Raw genomic sequence first — 21,546 nt, forward strand, 5'->3', positions numbered from 1 at the left:
GTTCTCTCACACAAATCATTGTGATGACCCGGGTAGGTTGAACCAGTCCATTTGTATGGTCTTACTTTAAGGGATAGTTCACCCAAAAATAATTTCTGTCATGATTTACTCGCCCCCATATTGTGTTGTTTCAGCTGAATTTTCAATGATGTCTAATACAACATTGGTCCCCTTGACTTTCATTGGCATTTTTCCTCCCTTTAAATTGGGATGTAAAGTTTATACTAGGGGCTTAGTAACTGCTGGTAAGTTTGTAACTAAGTCTGTACTTCATTTGGTTGCACCATTTAGTCTTACAGTCAGCATGAAATTAAAGGTCCCGTTTTTCGTGGTTTTTTGAAGCTTTGATTGTGTTTATAGTGCGCAATATAACATGTGTTCATGTTTCGCGTGTAAAAAAAACACATATTTTTCACATAATTTACTTATCTGTACCGCTGTTTCCACTGTCATAAAAACGGGCTGATGACTTCCTTGTTCTATGAAGTCCCTCCTTCAGAAAAACATAACGAGTTCTGATTGTGCCAGCGGTTCCTGTGTTGTGATTCGACAGCAGCTTAGCGAACCTTGCCCGGAAAGGTCACGCCTCTTACCATAACGTGGAGATGCACGCGCTCAGTGTTATTGTAAACATGTCTTTAATTTTACCCTATCAATTTGAGCCGGAATCAGACCCGGTGATTGGACTGCGGGATGAAAATAACAGCGTTTCGACGACATGGCGACAAACACACTCTACAAACGCAACTCTTGTGTATTCCTGTGGGCGGAGGTTAGTCAAAAAACTGTTTTAGTGACGTCATTAAAGAAGGAAGTAGAGGGATGTAGTCCAAACTGGCCGTTCGATGTAGGCGACTTCTGTTAAATAAAATATCTCGCTTGGCATTGAACTTTGAGCTTTAAAATTTTACAGATTTTATTTATACTCTAACAACAACATTACACACTAACTAAAGTTTGAAACATGGGATCATGAAGAACGGGACCTTTAAAATTCACCCTATCTATTTTCTAAATACATGTTATAGATCTTAATGTGAACAATTAATTTGTGCATATGTTTAGTTTAGTTTTTTTTTTTTTTTTACTTTTACTTTGTAATGTTTAATCAAAATGTTAGAACGGGAACTTGAAAATGACAGAATTCTCTCTAAAGCGAAAGTGACTTGCCGTGTCTCCAAGTATGTCCTATACTCACAATTCGTGCTCTGCATTTCACCCAAGTGATTATTGAACACACACCCGTGAACACACACCTTCATTATATTAACTCAAATTATATTCAAATTATATTATGTTCATAAATTTAACTTGATAATGAACTCAAAATTTTAAGGCAACCAGGTAACTTACTTTTTTAAGTTAAACCAGCAATTATTTTTTACAGTGTGCCGGTACCGAGACTCAAACCCACGACCTTCGGGTTACAAGTCAGACTCTCTAGAAATAAGTCCTCTTTTTTTTCGATAATCTGTACTCTCAGATGTATGTCGTACAGAAGAAAAGATCTGTCACTACTTCCATTTTATCATGACTTTAAAGAGATTGTGGTAACACTTAACAATAAGGTTTATTAGTATTAGTTAACATGAACTAATAATGAACTGCACTTATACAGCATTTATTAATCTTTGTTAATGTTAATTTCAACATTTACTAATACATTATTAAAATCTGGTTAACATTAGTTAATGCACTTTGAACTAACATGAACAAACAATGAACAACTATTTTCATTACCTAATGTTAACGAAGATTAGTAAATACAGTAACAAATGTATTGCTCAGATTAGTTCATGTTAGTTAATACATAATGTTTAACTAATGAACCTTATTGTAAAGTGTTACCGAGACAGTTCACCCAAAAATGGAAAACTCTGTCATCATCTAAACTCACCAGCTCTCATGTTGTTCCAAACCTGACAGAATTTTCATTTTTGGTTGAACTTTAACTTTAAGGGAAGGCTTAGCTACTGGGTTGTAAGCTGTCCATAAAGTAATGTTGCACCTTAAGATTTTGTGTTAAACAATTTATTCGTTTTAATTCATTATTTTTTGCATTGAAACCTGTGATGCAAATAACACAGGGAAATGCACTTTGGAAAATTATAGAACTTCAATTTCATGCTGGAGATTAATCAAATTGTTTTTGCTTTAAAAATATATAGTTTAAATATGTACTATATGTAGTCAGGTAATATAATGTGAGCTCTGCCATTTTATTCCAACCATCTTGGTCAGAGGCTTTCATAAATATTTAGATTATATATGGTTAGGTTTCAAGTACTTTTAGTGCATTGCTCAAATATTCAGTGTGTAAGTTAAAGTTGTGACCTAGTGCTAATTTATCCTATAACTTACAACTGGTCCCCGTTCTATTGAGGGCCTGATAATAATAACAACTAATAATATAATTATGGAGCGAATGAACTTGCATTACATTGCACTCAAGCATTGAATGAGTGAGTGTTTTGACTGTTATATCCAGTACATTCTCTAGCACAGACATGATGCTGATAGATTTCCTCAGTGGAGATGAGGAAACGGATCAGTATATGTTTTAAAAGGCTGGTTCCCATTCTTGTTCCTGGAGGGCCCCCAACAGTACTCACTTTGGATGTCTCCCAAATCAAACACACCTGATTAAACTCGTCAGCTCATTAGTAGAGTACTCCAAGACTTTAAATGGATATGTTAAATGAGGGAGACATCCAAAATGTGTAGCTCCTGGAACAGGGTTGGAAACGACTGCGCTTTAAATGGCTGAACGGTATTTCATCAATAGCGCTGCGTCACGCTGGGATTCAGTAAGGAGTGACCTTCTGAAAAAAAACATTGACCATTTATCATTCGAGCTCACTAAATGAAACACAGAGTGTCAGTATTAATCACGGGCTATTGAGTTAGTGGTTTATTAATCGATTGACAAGTGACCACATCCGACCACATATAAAAAGAGAATGAGATTCAGTGAAATAATATGAAAGCGCTTAACGAAAAAAATATTTATTATAAAATAAGCATGTATTAACACGTTGATATTCCATTAATAGGCTACTGCAGTTCAAGCTACTTACTCCCATCCATTTCCCGGCATAAGCAACGGTAACTCACTCTCCAGAACACGCGCGCGCGCGCACACGGTCGGTGCGTATTTTTCCCAGTCTTTGCTGTATGGATACACGCGTGTCCAGTGAAACGGATGGACAGCGTGATGGACGCACACCTCTCCGTTTTGCTCGGAGAAGCAGAAGTGGCGATACGGCACCATTGATTCGCAGTACGGGATGATGGGAGGGGAAAGAGACACGGAGGGGGGCTGCGGGGGGCATGCAACAGAGGACTGAGTGGCTCTAGTAAATATTTATATTGCATGATGATATGCGCGAGCGAAAGGAGGAGGTGTGTGCGCGCGGTAGAGTGAGTGTGTGTGTGTGTGTGTGTGTGTGTGTGTGTGGAGTGGGAGAGAGAGAGGGAGAGGCAGAGGAAGAGACCTCGAGCCACCCAGTTATTAATATTATTCCACACCGCTAAGTTTAGCATTCAACACGTGTCGCTAGTGATGGAGAGAGAGAGGGAGAGAGAGAGGCGGGAGGCGCGCGCGCGAGAGAGGGAGGTTGACGGTTGACGGTTGCTAGGTGACGAGGCGCATATACTGAATTTTAACAAAAGAGCGGAGAAAGAGGGAGAGGGAGAGAGAGAGTGGGAGAGAGGAGCGAGAGAGAGAGAGAGAGAGAGAGGAGGGAGCGGGAGATAGGTGGAGAGAGAGAGAGCTCGCGAAAATTGAATACATGTAGAATATATATATTTCTAGGTGTATTTTCCCCGGAGAAGCCGCAAAAAGGATACCTCGAGGGGAATGATGTGAAGAGAATGGAGGGCCGAAAGGAGAGAGGGGGGACAGGCGCGTGAAAACACAGTAAGTAACAGTTTAATGAATACTGCTGTGTTTCTGCACGGACTTGACTGCGTGGAGCGAGGAGACATGGCACTGACAGTGCACCGGTGGCTCCGGGTGAGGGTACTGGAAAAGATGGATGGCACGCGAAAGAGAGATGGATACGGCCGGCGCGCGCGGGGGTTTGACCCTTCTGTCATTGCTGCACGCGCGCACATATGCCAGTGCTTATAAGCCCACTTGTTCCTCAGTGAAACGGCACATACTTAGACTTTTCTTGCACTCTCACTGCACAGATACGCGCAGAGGTTACAGCAACACGCGAAAACGCACGCGCGCACTGTCGCACGCGCCTGGAAACGGCACTGAGACACGCGCAGTCTGCGGGCACAATTAGTGATTTTCATAAAAACAACAACTGTGAAGCAACTGAATATTAAAACGTATTTAAAATGCTGCTTCGGTGCGGCTAATGATCGTGCCGATGTGCCGCGCTGTCAGGCTGCTCGTCTCCAGTTGTGTATGTAAACTGCGGATTTGTCAATTTTACTGAGCAGTTTTCAGTGTCTCATAGTGTATGTGTGTTTGATACTCTTGGTGTTTCAGTGCCATGCGAGCTTATTTACATAGCATAGCCTATTCATTTTCGACTATTTTTTATTCTATTTTTTTTATAATCATTTAAATGGGAAGACTGAGAATTGAAATATCTCAATACACCAATTGCTGTCGCTTTTCCAAGTCTGGCCATTTGCTTTTTAATAGTTGGGTAAGAAATCAGTGAGATTTATGAGCAGCGCTCATTATGTTAATTTCATATGAGCCCATCATAGGCCCACAGTTTTCCTCCTGCGATATGAATCAAACCGTTGGCGTTTAGATGAAGTAAAATCATTTATGTGGGGCTTCTGCTTCATATTCTGTAATAAGTTTTACTCCCTCCTTGCGCCAAACTTATTAAAGCTGTTACGATGGAGCCTGGAGTCCTGCAGAGGGAATGTGAGGTCTTAATATACACCAAGACAGGCCTGAGATCAGTGCTGGCATACATCATACACAGAAAACACTTTAGTTCAATTATATGTTTAGTGTACTAGCAGCATGTTGTGCAACGTGACCTTTCGTAAGCTTCACGCTGTACTGATTTGCTGTCTTGAGACTCTTTTCATGTACATACAGTATCTGGTCCTGCAGGTAAAAAGGGTGAGAAAAGATTATGACCTCCAAAAAAGCACATTTATTGAACAAGGCATGTTGTGGATACTGGGCACACAAATCACCAAGGACTGCACACACACACTGCAGTACTGTAATGCGCACAGTAATGTTAATGTGTTGCCTTCAGTGTCAATATAGCTTCACTCCAGCGGTCTGTCTTACAGCTGCTTTCCAGGCTTTACTGTAGAGGGAGGGGGAGTGCACTTATAAAGAAGGAGGGAGAGTGAAAGAATGAAAGAGTATAGAATGAAAGAAGGTGAGAGACTATAATGCACTGAAAAGGAGGATGTAGCTGAGGTGTGGATACAGATGAAGCTGATGGGGAGGAGAAGACTCATAGACATAGAAATACAGTGAAGGATGGGGAAAAGAGAAATACAGTGCAAACAGAACGAGGGAGTGAGAGGAGGAAATGAAGGAGAGGAAGAAAGCGAGAAGAGGAATTGAATATCTGAGACTGAACATGGTTGGAGGGCTCAGACAGAAAGATGAGAGCAGCTTGCCTTGAATCAACGTTTGCATTTCTCTTTTCCTCTTTCTCCTTTTCTGTTTCAGCGCATTGATTCTTTATCTTCTCCTTTACCTTTGCTCTCTATCCTCTCTATCGTTCCGTCTCTTGGGCTTTCAGGCTCTAGAGTATTGCTGGTTTTTTAACATCTCTTTTTTTTCTGCTGGATCCCTCTCTTCAGCGTTTCTCTATCAGTCTCTCCATCTGATTACTTTTTTTTTCGTTCGCATAGCTGTGTTGATGAGTCCAGCATGCCCCAAACTGCATCCAACTCCCTCTCAGTATCCCCCGTTCACTTAAATGTGACTAATTAAGGTAAAGCTCGTTAACACAGAACATCAATTAGTCTTTAACGAGATCATAGGCTGGTGTTTGGAAGAGATTACATTGCTCCCCTCTCCCCCGACTCCCCAGAGGTTAGACTGGCTCGCTATTGATAAAGGCCATTCTAATTTACATTAGACCTCAGACACAGTTTTGGGTGCTCGGGGTCAGATGGGGAAAGCACGTGGGACCCCACAGTCGCTCAGACTTTGTAGACTCATTTAAAGCAGCCCCCACTATGTCTCACACATACAGAGTTACTGCTGCTTTAGGGGCCGTTCACACTGAATGCATTTGAAGTTTAAAAACACATGACGCTGGGCAGTGAAATGACAAAATACAATTAACCCTCCCCCCACAAAGTCTAGAGACATGTTTTTTTAAAAGTTGAACTTCTTTTAACTTAGGGAAGTCGTATGTGTGTATTCGTCACTGGTTTCTTCTTATTTATAAGTTACTATGTCAAGTTATTGCTGTAGATTTATGCATTTTTTTCAATAATAAAAATAAACTTATGGAAGCCATTTTCCACCACATAAAAAAAAAAAAAATCATGCTTTGATAAATCCTAATTGAGATGAAAAGTCAAAATTATATACTAAGAGATAAGTCAAATTATGACAAAGTCATAATTGACATAAATAGTAAAAAATGATTACATTTAACAAGTATGAGATAAAAAGTCAAAATTATGAGATACTAAGAGATGAGTCAAAATCAATGTCAAAATTCTGAGATTTATCACAATTATGACATAAAAAGTAATATTATCTGCAATATCATCATTTTAGATAAATAGTCAAATTGACACTAAGTTTTAAGTATGAGATAAAATTCATAATTATGACATTTAAAGTCAATTATAACAAAAAAATCTGACTTTTCTTTTCATAATGATTTTTAATTCTATTATAATGTCTTTTTAGGATGTCTTAGGATGAAATAATTCAGGCTTTTTATATCAGAATTATGACTTTTCATGTCTTAATTACAATTTACCAAAACATTTTTTATGTTGCTGAAATGGGATTCCATATTAACTTGAGTGTCGTTTTTAAAATGACGTGTCATTTGCAAGACGCTGCAAAAGTCATGAGCGCAACAGTCAAACATGTCTGTCTAGCGCATGTTTACATAAAAAAAAAAAAACATTTTTAAAAGCATTTTGTGTAATGCCTTATAGTGTTATACAGCTGAGGCCAAGTGGTAGTAAAGGAGCAATGGAAGGAGGAGGAGGAGGAGGAGAATAAAAAGGAAGAGCGTGTTTCTATGATCCATTGTGGTGATGAAGAAGCTCTGAAAAGGGAAACAGAAGCGACTTTTAACAAGGAGCCGGAAATGTTAGCATATCAAGAGGAAACGTTAACACAGAAAGTATAGCACTCTGTGGCATCCTGTTCTAATCAGCCATGAGTTTCCACAGGAAGCTGAGTCCTCCCTTTCACCCATCTCCACGGTTACCGTAACCACGGATATTTCGGTCTAACTACAACTGCGGTCCTGTACAGTTACCACGGAAATCCCTGCAAGACTTCCCTCGCTTCCATAGGCAGTTCACCTGACAGCTTAACGTGAGCTCGCCGACACTGTGAGCTCACGGCATCTCTTGATTCATTCATCTCCGATATCCAATTAAAGACAAGTCCATAAAACGCTATTGACAGATGTAAACTAACAATGGCTGAAAATCAAGCCAGTGAGGCCGTGCTTTTCCCCTTGGGGAGGTCTCTAGTGATAAGACAGGTATTGTGAGGCTGTTTCTGTGAAGTGGAGAGGTGCAGAGATGTGTACAGCAGCTGTTGGATGAAACGAGATGAGATCCAGGGGCAGTGAAATGACACTGATAATGGTGGACCCGACTGAGGAGACATTTTACGCTGTATGTATTCAAGGTGCTGATTGATCGTACTGACAGATTTCTGTTCAGTATGTTAATGGAGAAAAAGGATGACAAGAAAGACGGCATGCTTTTACCTGACACAGATCTACAAAAGATAAAGCCGAATTATTTTTGTTTAGATCAAAGCAAGAACAGAAATGGTTCATTGATAACTTTTAATTTCGTAGATGCTTTTGAAATGGAGTACATAATGGTGCTTATTTTTTTTTTCTCTCAGTATGCCTAATAGAGTGCACAGTCCAGTTTTTCAGCAGCCCTTTTTCCAGAAGTGTTTTTACTTTTGAGATTTTTAAAGTCTTCTTTCAAAGAGTTATAAGCCATTAATGTATGTTTCTAATAAGTACTAAAAATGTGCGTTCTGGGGGGTAAACTCCACTTTTTGGCGGTGTTTCTCCAGTAAAATTCACACTCCAGGGGCTAAATATCATGTTATTTGGGGTCGCTTCAACCCGCGGACATGAAAAACACCTGCGGCAATGGTGTTAAAGTAGCCCAATTCCGCGAGAAAACTGCGGACTTGGCAACTCTGATTCCAAGGGATTCACTGACGAATTAGTCTTACATTACTCCTGTGCCACTCTATTGTCATAGTTACTTACTAATGCTAGAATAAAATTGTTAACAACAAATTACATTTGCACATTTTGTTACAGTGAATTACAGTTGCATAATATCTTGTGCCTATTGGCCGTGTACCCAAAAAAAAAAAGAAAAAAAAAAGAAAAAGATTCATGTACTCTTCATGTCGTTCCAAACCTGTATAACTTCTGAAGAACCTACATAAAACATATTTTGAAGAATGTTGGTAACCAAAACAGTTTTGATGACCATTGACTCCCATTTTATGGACAAATAAAGTGTCTGCTCCAAAGAAGAAAAAGTCAAATAGGTTTGGAATGACTGACGTGAGGGTGAGTAAATCATGACAGAATATTCTCTTGTTTTGAGTATCCTTTCCGTAGAAAGTATGAACATATGTTTTCTGACACAAATACGTTTCTAAAAATAAAATGTATTACTATATGTGATGAAGTCAGAGTAAAAATTTGAAACAGCTGGACCAGCAATAATTACTAATTTTTGAACTCTGCAAAATACATTTTGTTTTTGAAATGTGAAAAATGTAGGTCTGAAGTACAAATATACATGTAGTGTAGATTGTTTGATCAGATTACTTGTTGTTCAAAGTATTTACCTTCAGTCCAGTTGTGTGTGTGTGTGTGTGTGTATGTGTGTGTGTGAGAGAGAGAGAGAGAGAGAGAGAGAGAGAGAGAGAGAGAGAGAAGGAGAGATAGGCAAGGACAGAGAGTGAGATTGTAAGTGTAATCAAGCATGTGATGCACAGGTGTGCATGTTGGTGCGTCTGTAATCTAATGTTGCCGTAGGCCTGTATGAGCAGTGCTGTTACATCCGTGCATCGCCGTCTGACTGTAACAACTGTTTGCCATGTAGTTTAAATCTCATAAATTATTAATATCTTTAATATGGTGTTGTGGCTTTAGGGTCTGGCATTTACTATTTTGAGTTATGTTTACCTATCCTGTTTGTTCTTTGTACATGTGTGTTTAGGACTGCTGACTGCATTTAGTTTTTAAATATCTATAGATACACTGTCTCAATGATTGAAGAGAGGAGGGTGTTCTTGCGTTATTACAGCCATAATTTGCTGGTTAACTCACAGCATGGTGTGCTGAGCATGAGAGAAACTGTCTCATTGGGCAACAACTGTCATCTGTTTCAAAGAAATAGGACAACGCAAGGCTGCATTTATGAAATGATGCATTAATTTAAACTCTGTGCGACTCTGACACAGAGAATTTTTTATTTTTATTTTTTTGCTTAGTTGCCTCAGTGAAGCTTTCCTAACAACTTTCATTAAAAGTACAGGAATTATGAGCTCCCCCTCATCGCTTTGTCAGACACCTCTCTCTCTCTCTTGCTCTCTCTCTTTCATCATCTCTTTCTTCCTACCGCACGTGGTAATTAGGGGCAACTGCACAAAAGCTACCTAGAGAGATTACCTTGAGTCTAATATACATACTAATAGCATAGTACTTTACATGCTTAATAAGCTCATCCGAAGAGCTCAATACACAATCTTCAAAAAAACTGTAAAATGATGGGTGTGGCCTCACTCTGGATACTGACCAGTCAGCATTAAACAGGGAATTGAATTTGATTAATGTTCTTTAAGATGCTGTTGCCTTTAAAGGGATAGCTCACCCAAAATGGATTCAAATGAGAATTCTGTCGTTTCATGTTGTTCCAAACCATTTCACTCAACTTTGAAATACAAATGAAGGAATTTTTAGGATACCAGAGGAATTTCTGTCCCTCACAAACTTTCAAGCTACAAAAAGTTCATAAAGACAGAAAAGAAATCAGTTTAAGTTGAGTGGCTTAATCCAGGTATCTGAAGAGACACTGGCTACGTTTACATGGACAGCAGTAATCTAATTACTGACCTTATTCTGAATAAGACAATATTATGATTAAGGTGTTTACATGAGTTGCTTTTAGAATATTCCATTCATGTTCCCATTTTACATGTTATAGAACTTAGATCGATTAAAGGCAAACGTCATTACGTCCCCACGGCACGCCGTCCGACGTTCTCTACAGAATTTCACGTATCATCACCACACAGTTCGTGCCATATACAGTTTTGGGAGTTTTCATTTTTAATCTTATGAAAGCTTCAAGTGCAGTTAATTATTTGACATGCAATACGTGCAAATATATATACGGAGCCATGACATGCAAGAATAAATAAATAAATTGTGTGCATGATTTACTAATTCGTTCCCTCGATTTATACATAGAGGGAACAAATTAGTAAATCGTTTGCACGATTTACCCCAGGCTACTATTTATTTTCTCTCTCATGTGTGGGGCTCTGTAAATAGACAACGGTGGATACAAATTCTCCAGCAACAGGCCTCCTGTACTTTAATTCGGCAACTTTTATTCATGCCACCGCGACAAACTCAGAGGTACTGGATGAGAGATGAGGTGAGAGGAATTTGATTTGTGGCTTCTTGCTTGACGCTTGCTCTCTTGTTTGCCGTCAAACGGTTGACCACTGCCGTGTGTGTATTATGTGTCCTGTGGCAAAATGTGGCAAAAACTCCCACATGACGTTAATAGTGCGATTAAGGTGTGTACATGTCTACAATGCACTCCAATAATGCGACTAAAATAGGAATACTCCACCTGTCTTAATTCGATTTGTGTTTACTTCGAGTATGACTTTAGTCGGATTAAGGTAATAAAACATTGCTGTTTACATGGTTCTTTCTTAATCAGAGTATTGTCTTAATCGTATTAATATCGGATTACTGCTGTCCATGTAAACGTAGTCACTATCGCTTTATATGATGAACATATTTAATTTGTGCTTTTATTCACATATGCAATGATACTAATTACAGAAAAAACACTTAACACTTAGTTTTTGGACACTTAATTGGATGTTTGTTGCAATTGAATGAAAATGCATTTTAAAATGTATTTTAAGTTTTGAGTTTTTTTGATCCACTTAAGTAGGACTGAAGTACATCTTTTGATGTGATTTCATAAATAAAACTTTGAAATATGGATAAAATGCACTACCAAATGAACTGACAAGCATTTATGGTAAAATGGTGTGGGAGTGGCATAGGTTAGTTGTCTAATAGGGTTTATATGGAGCACATTAAACCTCCGGAGAATCACCCATTTAAAAAAAAAAAAAAAACGTAGAACAGGGGAGAGTCTACTGGCAAAAAAAGAATAAGCCAGAGCTTATGAGAATGAACAGTGAATGAGAATGAACATTGGCTTTGCTTTTTGGAAATGGCAAGAACTAGAGCTGCATGATTCTGGATAAATTGAGAATCACAATTTTTTTGTTTCAGATAGAGATCATGTTTCTCCCACGATTCTACATTTTGTTTTGTTTAGTTGAAAAGACAACTAAACAAAATAGCATGTAATTTACTAGAGGTTCTGACAAAATATTAATTGTAGCAGTTTATTTAAAAAAATGTTTAATTAATATAAAATGGATTTTTTTTTTACGGTTTTGAATGAATAATTCAATGACTCACAAATACTTGTTTCATTACTGGATGATAGGACTGTGCGATTAATCGTAACTTTAAACAAGATAATCAAGGTAAAATGATTATTGTGCTGCTGCTGCATTCCATCCACACACCTTCCTTTCCTTCACAACGGTGCACTTTCACTTAGGGCTGGACGATATGACCTCAAATCAATGTTTGATTTTTTTTAATAAATTTTTTTGCTTTTTTTGCCCTCAGAGTTCACTGAGAAGGTTTGTACTGTAAATATGCATGACTATTAAAGGTGTGCTAATGAAAGAGTGCTCCGACACGACAGCTCAATCTCAGCAGTTATTTTATCTGTGGTTCGTAACATTTCTCACAGATTTCAGTTCTTTGTAAATCAGATACATATAAATTAGCACAGTTCCAGTACATTTATTTGAATGCGTTAATGAGAGAGCGATTGCGTGTGAATTAGTCATCCCATTTCTCTGTTAATTGTGAAGCTGTGGGTTGTAAGTAGTTACTTCAAAAGTAGAAAAATATTTGCTATAACTTTATAAGTTTCTAAGCTACTTTAGTGATAAATCACAGGACAGCATTGACAACGTGTGCGATCTTAACGTGATGTGCAGCTACTGTCTGTGTGAGTGTTTGTGTGCCACAATGCATCAGCGCAGTAGCTCAATATAATAATACACATGCAATGGTCTAAAATCGCTTGGATGTCTAAACTGGCAAGCTTTAAAATATATAAAGTTGACAAAGTTTAGTGAAGACGCAAATGAAAGTGATCTCACCTCGGGGCTCGCTGCTCGCACACTGTCTTTGTGTGTGTTGACTTGGCGTTTGAGTTTGCCTTGTTGCTTACATGAGTTTCCCAAAAATCCCAAACTTAGCATCCAAATCAGCCAAGTGAGTGTTGTAAAATGCAGTCTATTGTTGCTAAACTGTGGGATGTGTTTGATATTAAACAGTGTTATTAAAGGCTCATTTAAGAAGGATCCCCAGGCAGCTTTCTGAGTCGGAGTCAAACACGGAAAAGCAAATGGGCTTCGGATATCCACCTAAACATGCTAAACATGTACCCACAAAAATTTCAAAATGCCTTTTTGGAGAATATTCACATAAACACAGTGGGTTTTGTTTTAAATAAACGTACACAGTTGGGGAAAAAAAGCATGTGTAACAGTATATTGGGTCAGTGCATTAGCTCTTAAAATGATAGCAGCCTAATATACCTGCTGCATTCTGTCATTAATGATAATTAACCAACTAATGTCAAAGGAAAAACACTCACTGATCTTGACTGAATAACTTAAGTAGCTTTAGTAAGGATTCATCTATATTTAATGTGTACAGTAAGACTATGTAGTGTTTACAAATGTAGTTTACATTTGATTATTCAATTAACACTATATTTATAACACTATAATGAAGTGATTTACATGTGCTTTAGTATTTTATTCAATACAGTAAAAGAAGAACAAACAATAAGGTTTGTTCTCGCATGTCAGGAAAGTACGGTTGCGCTTCCATGTTTACTATATTTGATGTGCTCTATGTGCGTTGTTCAATATGTGAATAAAAGCATAAATTATATCTGTTCATATAGGCTAAAGTAATTCTGTCTCCTCAAAAGACTAGGATTAAAAGATTTGATTCATATGGATTACTTTTGCGATGTCATTTGAAGTGTCAAATTTTTGGTGTAATGGTCCTTCAATGGAGGGGCAGAAAGTTTTTATTAAAAATATTGGTAACACTTTACAATAAGGTTCATTAGTTAAAGGTGACCTAGATTATGTTTTTAAAATATGTAATATAAGTCTAAGGTGTCCCCTGAATGTGTCTGTGAAGTTTCAGCTCAAAATACCCCATAGATTTTTTTTAATTAATTTTTTAACTGCCTATTTTGGGGCATCATTATAAACGCGCCGATTTATGCTGTGGCCCCTTTAAATCCCGTGCTCTCCGCCCACGGAGCTCGCGCTTGCCTTAAACAGTGCCGTAACAAAGTTTAGCTAATATAACCCTCAAAATGGATCTTTACAAAGTGTTCGTCATGCATGCGTCGGATTATGTGAGTATTGTATACTGTTATATTGTTTACATTGATTCTGAATGAGTTTGAGGCTGTGCTGCATGGCTAAAGCAAACATTACACACTGTTGGAGAGATTTATAAAGAATGAAGTTGTGTTTTGCATTATACAGACTGCAAGTGTTTAAAAATGAAAATAGCGACGGCTCTTGTCTCCGTGAATATAGTAAGAAATGATGGTAACTTTAACCACATTTAACAGTACATTAGCAACATGCTAATGAAACATTTAGAAAGACAATTTACAAATATCACTAAAAATATCATGTTATCATGGATCATGTCAGTTATTATTGCTCCATCTGCCATTTTTCGCTGTTGTCCTTGCTTGCTTACCTATCCAGACGTTTTGCCCTTGTCTAATGCCTTTCATAATGATAATGTTGGGATCGTGGGCTGGCATATGCAAATATCGGGGGCGTACACCCCGACTGTTACGTAACAGTCTGTGTTATGTTGAGATTCGCCTGTTCTTCGGAGGTCTTTTAAACAAATGAGATTTATATAAGAAGGAGGAAACAATGGAGTTTGAGACTCACTGTATGTCATTTCCATGTACTGAACTCTTGTTATTTGACTATGGCAAGATAAATTCAATTTTTCATTCGAGGGCACCTTTAAACATTAGTTGATGTATTAACTAACATGAACTAACCATGAGCAATACATTTGTTACTGTATTTACTCATTTTCGTTAACATTAGTTAATGAAAATACAGTTGTTCATTGTTTGTTCATATTAGTTCACAGTGCATTAACTAATGTTAACAAGATTTTAATAATGTATTAGTAAATGTTGAAATTAACATTAAAAAAGATTAATAAATGCTATATAAGTGCAGTTCATTATTAGTTCATTAACTAATGTAGTTAACTAATGTTAACTAATGAACCTTATTGTAAAGTGTTACCAAATTATCTTCATTTGTGTTTCGAAGATGAACTAAAATCTTGTTGGTTTGATTTAGGTACATTTAGACAGAATTTTCATTTTTGGCTGAACTATCCCTTTAATATTATTTTGTAATTTTCCCTTGTGAAGTTGTGATAATTTTTAATTCCGCTCATGTCTCCGTTTCTTCATTAACGATTCATGACACCTCGTAACATGCAAGCAAACAGACATTTCCATAGCGCCCAAATGACCCATGAAAGCCACATGGCGGGAGTCAGTGATACCTGTAAAACAATCCAAACCGTGCATGTTTCATAGCAGTCGTGTCAAAGATTGAAAGTCCACAACAGGCTTTTTGTCATGTTAACAACATTCCCATTGACCTTTAATAATGACCATGTCAAACAAAGAGTCACGGCGCTTGCACAGCGGAGGGCAGATGAGGCCAATAACGCGACCATTTCCGATTACATTTACATTTATTTTCTTGGCAGACGCTCTTCTACTAAAGTGATTTGCAAGAGGCTCCGTGCGTTGCATCGGTGCAAACCGCAGCATGCTTGTGTGTCGTCTGTGCAGTGGAGTTCTGGGGTGCACATGAGTGTAAGTGTCATTATGCCATTTGAGCGCATGTGCTCCCTATCACCAATTTTATAGTGTATGTCTGTGTGCGAGCGTGCGTGTGTGTGTGTGGTCACCCTGCGCATCTGTGCCTGAAATTACATGTTAGTGGGTAAAGCCAAGTGTCTTCTTGCAAATGTGTGTGTGTGTTTGTGTGTTTGTGTGTGTGTGTTTTGAGGCGGGCACAGGAGGAAGCTGACAGCTGTGAGAGTGTATCAGTGTCCATGAAGATTGTGTTGATGTGCACAGTGTGTATCCGGCTTCTTTTCTGGCACCCGGTGTGTGTGAGGACTGGCCAGATGTGGTGTGAAAGCATGTGTGTGTGACTGATTGAGAGAGTGTAATTTGATGCGTGTCCTTATTTCCAGTCCAAGTTGTCTGTGCGGATATGTAGACGAAAGTTCACAAACAAATTGGTCTGTTTTAACAGTGAAGGTTAGTTCCAGAAAGTCTCTGTTTGTGGATCAGTCCACACTGAAAAAAGTTAAAAGACTTTTTAATTTATTTAAATCGAAAATCAGCATTTTTGGTTTAAACTTGTTTTGTTCATTTTGTGTAAAAGAAAATAACACTCCTCATAGAAAAACTATTTTGTTTTTTGTTTTTGTTGAGCTATATAAATATAAAATATAATATGTAATATAAAAATAATATAGCTATATAAATATAATAAATACAAATGTTTTTGTCCTTGGGAAAATAATTTTTTTGATTTGTATTAAATCAAAATGTAAGATTTGATAAGAAATAATAAGTATAATTTGAGAAAAAAACTAATACATTTTGCTGTAACATATGAGATTTTTTTTTTTTTTTTTTAAATTTGCTACAAAGTATAATTTTCTCAGTGCACACATTGTGTTACTATGCCTGTGTTGAGTGTTATTATTCAGCTCTTGTCAGTGAAGCTCCCTCCTCACAGCGGTGTGTGTCTGAGAGGTGTGAGGAGGGATGCTATAAGACTGCTGGCTTTTCAGCTCTATCTCTCCTCCTCCTTCATCTCCTCTCATCAGCACCTCCCACTCATCCTGTGCCACTCCACTGGCTCCCAATCCATTCTCTCCCCACCGCACTGAACAGATAGGAGCACTACATTCACTTTGGCTCATGTAGAACTGTAACCGCCTTTCATTTTTGGATGCTCATCAGATGCTTCATTAGGTTTTTTGAAAGACTTCATTCTAGATTTGCCAAAAATGTAAAACAATACGCTTGTTTGGGCTGCCCACTAAATAAAACCACATAGCAAAACGTGACAATCATTCCTTCATCCAAAAAAAAAAATTCAGAGAAAAAAAAATGGGTCAATGATATATACTGTAAGAGTGTCCGTGATAAATATAAGAAATAATCTTTTAAAAATGTAGTTTGATGCACGTGCCAAGTTCATATTGTTGTGAAAATTTCAATTTATTTACTCTAAACAAAGATACCACTGTAAAATTAGCAGTGTATGTATGGTTTTATTTTATTTATGTATTTTACAAATATCATGAATTATTCATTCATAGTTTTTGGTAAGTCGCACCACGTGACATTTTACAACTTGAACTTGCCTACCTTGTCATAAAAAGGTCAAATAATCTGATATTTTAAAGGGATATTTCACCCAAAAATGAAAATTTTATGTTTATCTGCTTACCCCCAGAGCATCCAAGATGTAGGTGTCTTTGTTTCTTCAGTAGAACACAAATGATGATTTTTAACTCCAACCGTTGCAGTCTGTCAGTGGTATAATGCAAGTCAGCGGGAACTTGGACTATAAGAGTAAATAAAACACGACAGACAAATCCAAATTAAACCCTGTGGCTCGTGACGACAAATTGATGTCTTAAGACATGAAACGATCGGTTTGTGTGAGAAACCGAACAGTATTTATATTATTTTTTACCTCTAATACACCACTATGTCCAACTGCATTCAGCATTCGCTTAGTGAGGTCTGATCGCGCTCTGACAGCGGCAGTGATGTCTCGCGCATATACTTCAATGAGAGCGAGACACCACTGCCGTTGTCAGAGCGCGATCAGACCAAACGAATCGAGTGATGAATGCCGTTGGACATAGTGGTGTATTAGAGGTAAAAAATGATATAAATACTGTTCGGTTTCTCGCACAAACCGATCGTTTCTTGTCTTAGGACATCAATGTGTCGCCACGAGTTGCAGGGTTTAATTTGGACTTGTCTAAGCAAGTTTTATTTACTGTTATAGTAGAAGTTCCCATCCACTAGCAAACATCAAATTTTCATTTTTGGGTGAAATATCCCTTTAATATGTTTATTGACAATCATGAGGGTCTTCAGGGGTCCATATAATTTTTACTGAAATATTTTTCATGTTGCTTGCATCAGTGGCAAAGCTACGGGTGGGCATGGGCTCACTCACTTTTGAATTGTGGCCCACCCAATAAATAGTTGGTCATTTTCCAAAAGATGTATGAAATTATAGTAAGCAATTAATAAGAAATAATTAAACGTCTTATCACACCTATATAGCCTAACTAAAACTGAAATGGCCACCGGCGGCCAAAAAGAACTAACGTCTAAAATGTTTTAATAACTTTTAAATCGCTAATCCAATCTGTATGCTTTATGCTGTATGCTAAATGTACTGTAAAGAGGAGATTCTTGGCTATCCAGCGATTTATCTCATTCTGACATTCAGAGGCTCCGTGTTGAGACTGGTTACGTCATCAAAATCTGCAGCATTGATTCGTTAAGGCAAAGCATGTGGTTTGTTCCTCTAAGCCAAACAGGAAGGATCGTTGATGCCTAGTTCCACCTCCTATGCCCAGATTGGTTCAAACCATCATCCTCTCAATCAATAAACATAGGTTTTGGTCATTTGAACCACGATACTATCGTGTTTCTTTGGAAGTATGAATAAGTGCAAAGTAAAAGTATTTGCGTGCGCGTGTATGAAAACAAACATAAAAATTACAGATTTGAATGAGAACACTCCATGACTTTGACATAATATGAAACAAAAATGAGGATAAAACAGTTTCACATCGGATAAGTTATTGCAGTTTATGTTTTCAAACGTGTCTCTCTCTACGCAGTGAACCGGTGCAATCAAATGCGACGCTTTCAGTGAGAAGTACAGCCACAGGACTGCTCTGTTTGGTTGTTATATTATCTAAATACTTATTTTATAGTTTGTGAAGATCATTAACATTAGTAATTCAGTTGAACTACTTATTTTTCTCTCTCATTTTGTGTGTATTTTGTGAAAAAACCTTTGCATTTGTGCAATTGCATTTTCATTGCACAAGACAATTTTCATAATTGTTTTCATTACTTGCAACACTATTTGTTTTTATTCATGTTCAGATTGAAAATATATTTCTCTAATAAGTCACTTTTGCTTTAGTGTTCTGTTGTATAACATTTTTGTTGTATTTATTTTACTCCCTGGTCTTTTTTGGACACACATTATAAATAAATAAAGTACACCTGTTTATCCCTAAAGAGTAATTTTGTAGTTTTATCTAGAGTAATACTGTAACAATGGTTATAAATTGCTTAGAGATTGTTACATTTAGACAAAATTTTTATCTGAAAGTTTAAAACATCTAAATATAACTTTTTAAAAGAAAAAAAAAATCAAACTTCAGGAGGTTTTGTGACATATTCTCAGACAAAATAAATGTAAAATTGGCACTTTAAATGAGCTAAACTGAAACTTCAAGGGACGTTCATGTGCAATATTTACCTAAGATACTCTTATTATTCTGAGCATGTGAAGGCAGCAAATTAACTGTTTCTTTGAATAAGTACAGCGTTTTCTTTACTCAAGAAACACTATATATATAGTTTTATGTATTTGAAGTATTTATGTATTTGAGGAGCAGAGAAGAGTGTCTTAGTCTAGCATTTGTTGTCGAGTCATAGCCAGAAAAGTCTTAAAAAGCCTGTGCGAAGCACTTCTTCTTTTATGAGATTTTGCCCAAATGACAGAAAAAAATGAGCGCCCACATACAGTAAACTTCATAACCTGTAAGCTGATGAAAACATAATACGATGCACTTACTGCCTCAGATGCAGACGTTATATGACTGACAAAAACGCATCTCTTCGTAATTCACTAGTCAAAAACCTCGTAAATCCCATTCGAGCTTGATTTTGGTAAAATGTTAATAATGACAAATGTCTGACCATATACTTCCAACAGTGACGATATAATGTTTTGTACTGTCGTTACTGTCATATTTTGTCATTCATTGATTCATTGATTCATTCATTTCGGTTGTTTCTTATTTGCTGTTTTGTAAATTTGAGTTATTATATAACTCTGCATTATTATTTTGATAATAAATTGGCTTGCAGTTTTCATACTCTTACGATCTGTCCCACCCTCTTGAACATTTCTGGCTTTGCCCCTGGCTTGCATCATATGTTGCTTGGTTGCACTACAGTGAGGGACTTTGATTTGGGGGACAACAATTTTTCAAATACAGTACTAAGCACTGAAGAGGCTTTGTTAAAATATTTTTTTTTTCTAAGAAATAACAATTAAAAAAAATGTACAAAACTACATAAGGTTTTAATATTAAGAATTGTATTGTTTCAGTGAGTGTTATTAAAGCTGCAGTCCGTAACTTTTTTTGGGTACAAATGATCATAATCAATTTTTGAGCAAGTACATAACCAGCCAGTGTTCTCCTTACCTTAGCTTGATTCACAACAGTAAGCTTGTAATAATGTTTTATAATAAATCAATACTGGTGGATTTCCGCGGGAAATTCGAACATGCAGCAGTTCATCTTTGCGTCATTATGTCGCGTCTGTAAACAGAAAGAAAGGAGTCCCAGCTAGACTATGCATATAGGATGCTACTGGTAGCGGATCATTTATAGCCTTTTCTCACAGCAGCTGGAATAATTAAACTTATCATTTTGATGGCAGATTGTAATCCAGAAAGGTTCAAATGACAGTCATCAGTGACAACTGGAGATTCACCCGTAGTCAAAAGCAAAAGTCTTCGGACTGCGGATTGGCTACAGAAATTGAAATCTACAGGTAACGCTAATACACACTAAATACACAGTCACACAATGCTGATGTTGTTAACATTAAAGGGGATATCGGATGCCGATTTTCCACAAGTTAGTATGATTCTTTAGGGTCTTCGTGAAAAGTCTATAACATACTTTGATTAAAATTTATGAATGGTTGTGTAAAAAAACACCCTTTTTACCTTGTCAAAAACAGCTCTGTTCACAGCGAGCTGTTTCGATGCATGTCCCTTTAAATGATAATGAGCTACTGTTGACCCCACCCCTATCTTCCATGTAAACGCTATTTGGCAGATATTGCATTGAATTTACCATTCTTATTTATGCAGTTATGCTCAAAAACAATTAAAATACATTTGAAAATTACTTGTAAGTCATTAACTAACACCTTTATAAACCTTATTGTAGTGTTACCATGTTATCTTTACATAAAATGTACTCAGTTTGTAATAAAACAATCACTTTAATGCATTGTTTATTATAAATGTGCAGTTATGAATTACAGTGAGAAGGTTCTAAATAGAAATGATGACATATGTTTGTTCGACTGTATTATTTTGATAATGAACAAGCTGCGATGTCACATTTGCAGTGCTTTGTTGTGTGTGCGTCAGCGCCGGCGCGATCAAACAGCAGTCTTTGCAAGGGACTTGCCTCATCGTCATGGCAACGGTCCGTGGCCTCGTCAGATTACGTCAGAGTTTGTTGGAAAATCATACCACACTGCTCAGACATTCCACGAGCTAACAAACGCCGATTAAACATGTTCAGTCGAGTGATGACAAACTACAGGGGTATCACATGCGTATCACACTAGCTGCGTCTCATTTCGGAGGCTGCATCCTGATCCAACACACTCCAACAGAGGTGTTGGTGTTTATCTGTGCGGTGTGAACTGCCTTTAACTTTAGCCACATTTGTTGTGGAACTTGCTAACTAACTAGCACATTATTAGGAAAGGCAATTTGCAAAGATTCATAAAAAATCTATAAGGTTACTCACGTCTTCTGGA

The 21,546-nt window shown here is 37.3% G+C and overlaps 1 protein-coding gene across 1 annotated transcript in view; it reads left to right on the plus strand.

Annotated features, from left to right (window-relative positions):
- Positions 1 to 3,472: 3,472 nt before the first annotated feature.
- Positions 3,473 to 21,546, plus strand: part of LOC125242973 (glutamate receptor ionotropic, NMDA 2D) — an 85,254-nt gene continuing 67,180 nt past the window's right edge. Inside the window, 1 exon segment of the mRNA XM_048152118.1 lies at positions 3,473 to 3,919. The gene's annotated coding sequence lies outside the window, so the exon portion shown is untranslated.

This window comes from Megalobrama amblycephala, linkage group LG13 (assembly GCF_018812025.1).
Source record: "Megalobrama amblycephala isolate DHTTF-2021 linkage group LG13, ASM1881202v1, whole genome shotgun sequence".
Lineage (NCBI taxonomy): Eukaryota > Metazoa > Chordata > Actinopteri > Cypriniformes > Xenocyprididae > Megalobrama > Megalobrama amblycephala.